This window comes from Solea solea, unplaced genomic scaffold, assembly GCF_958295425.1.
Source record: "Solea solea unplaced genomic scaffold, fSolSol10.1 scaffold_101, whole genome shotgun sequence".
Classification (NCBI taxonomy): Eukaryota; Metazoa; Chordata; class Actinopteri; order Pleuronectiformes; family Soleidae; genus Solea; species Solea solea.
Genome location: NW_026704188.1, coordinates 32,501 through 35,000, shown reverse-complemented (window position 1 = coordinate 35,000; position 2,500 = coordinate 32,501).

Below are 2,500 nucleotides of genomic sequence, written 5' to 3'. Positions count from 1 at the left end.
GAGGAGCCCAGGCTGGGGGAGCAGAGAGCCAGAGGAGCAGGGGGCTGTGGCCCAAGGTGAGGAGCCCAGGCTGGGGGAGCAGAGAGCCAGAGGAGCAGGGGGCTGTGGCCCAAGGTGAGGAGCCCAGGCTGGGGGAGCAGAGAGCCAGAGGAGCAGGGGGCTCTGTGAGCAGGGGGCTGTGGCCCAAGGTGAGGAGCCCAGGCTGGGGGAGCAGAGAGCCAGAGGAGCAGGGGGCTGTGGCCCAAGGTGAGGAGCCCAGGCTGGGGGAGCAGAGAGCCAGAGGAGCAGGGGGCTGTGGCCCAAGGTGAGGAGCCCAGGCTGGGGGAGCAGAGAGCCAGAGGAGCAGGGGGCTCTGTGAGCAGGGGGCTGTGGCCCAAGGTGAGGAGCCCAGGCTGGGGGAGCAGAGAGCCAGAGGAGCCACCGACGGGAGAATGGCTAAAAACGTGATTTTATCAAAATGTTACAAGGCAGGGCTCTGCACAGGGTCCAGAGGAGTGGAACGCCGTTCATCCCATGCGAAAAGGTGCAGGAGTGACCGAAATACGGCCCGTTGTAAATCGCCCCTCTTTAAGCCAAAAAAATAGGTACGCCTCCCAGGGCCACCGACGGGAGAATGGCTAAAAACGTGATTTTATCAAAATGTTACAAGGCAGGGCTCTGCACAGGGTCCAGAGGAGTGGAACGCCGTTCATCCCATGCGAAAAGGTGCAGGAGTGACCGAAATACGGCCCGTTGTAAATCGCCCCTCTTTAAGCCAAAAAAATAGGTACGCCTCCCAGGGCCACCGACGGGAGAATGGCTAAAAACGTGATTTTATCAAAATGTTACAAGGCAGGGCTCTGCACAGGGTCCAGAGGAGTGGAACGCCGTTCATCCCATGCGAAAAGGTGCAGGAGTGACGGAGATACGGCCCGTTTTAAATCGCCCCTCTTTATGCCAAAAAAATAGGTACGCCTCCCAGGGCCACCCAGGGTGATGCTTTTATCAAAATGTCACAACGCAGGGCTCTGCGCAGGGGCCAGAGGAGTGGAACGCCGCTGGTTCCATGCGAAAAGGTGGAGAAATGACCGAGATATGACCCGTGGAAGTCGTCACAATTTACCCCGAAAATAGGCGCTCGCGCTCGGGCAGAGGTCGGCGCTCGGCCGGGGTCCCGAGAACCGGGGCGAATAGGGTTTTCCCACGGCCGAAAACCATAGGAAGCACGGGGAAAATTCGGGACCCGACGTCCCAGGGCCCTCGGCGGGGACCGGGGCAACGCGACACCGTTGGTTCCACCCGAAAAGGTGGAGAAATGACCGAGATACGGCCCGTCAAAAGTCGTCACAATTTACCCGAAAATAGGCGCTCGCGCTCGGCCCCGGTCCCGAGAACCGCGGCGGAGGTTTACCGGGATGCTGCGCAACATGGGCCAGAGAGCATGTTTGGTTCGAGTTTACCGGGATGCTGCGCAACATGGGCCAGAGAGCATGTTTGGCCGAGTTTACCGGGATGCTGCGCAACATGGGCCAGAGAGCATGTTTGGTCGAGTTTGTGTGGGTTGTGTGCGACACTCCCGGCACATACATAGGAACACGGCTTCCAAGTGAGCGCACTTTTTCGAAATTTCTTCTAAGTGCCGCTTTTTCGAACCGGGGCGAATTGGGTTTTTCGAGGGCCGAAAACCATAGGAAGCACGGGGAAAACTCAGGACCCGACGCCCCACGGCCCTCGGCGGGGACCGGGGCAACGCGACACCGTCGGTTCCACCCGAAAAGGTGGATAAATGACCGAGATACGGACCGTTGAAATCGACTCGGCGTATCCGAAAATAGGCGCTCGCGCTCGGACAGAGGTCGGCGCTCGGCCCGGTCCCGAGAACCGGCGCGCCTAGGGTTTTTCCACGGCCGAAAACCACAGGAAGCACGGGGAAATCTCAGGATCCCACGCCCCACGGCCCTCGGCGGGGACCGGGGCAACGCGACACCGTCGGTTCCACCCGAAAAGGTGGATAAATGACCGAGATACGGACCGTTGAAATCGACTCGGCGTATCCGAAAATAGGCGCTCGCGCTCGGACAGAGGTCGGCGCTCGGCCCGGTCCCGAGAACCGGCGCGCCTAGGGTTTTTCCACGGCCGAAAACCACAGGAAGCACGGGGAAAACTCAGGATCCCACGCCCCAGGGCCCTCGGCGGGGACCGGGGCAACGCGACACCGTTGGTTCCATCCGAAAAGGTGGAGAAATGACCGAGATACGGACCGTGGAAGTCGTCCCAACTTATCCGAAAATAGGCGCTCGCGCTCGGACAGAGGTCGGCGCTCGGCCCGGTCCCCGAGAACCGGGGCGACTCGGAAATTCTTCTAAGTGCCGACTTTTCGAAATTTCTTCTAAGTGCCAACTTTTCAAAATTTACTCTAAGTGCCCTTGGCTACCAGGGGCACGAATCTGAAATTTCTTCTAAGTGCCAACTTTTTCAAAATTTACTCTAAGTGCCCTTGGCTACCAGGGGCACGAGGCGA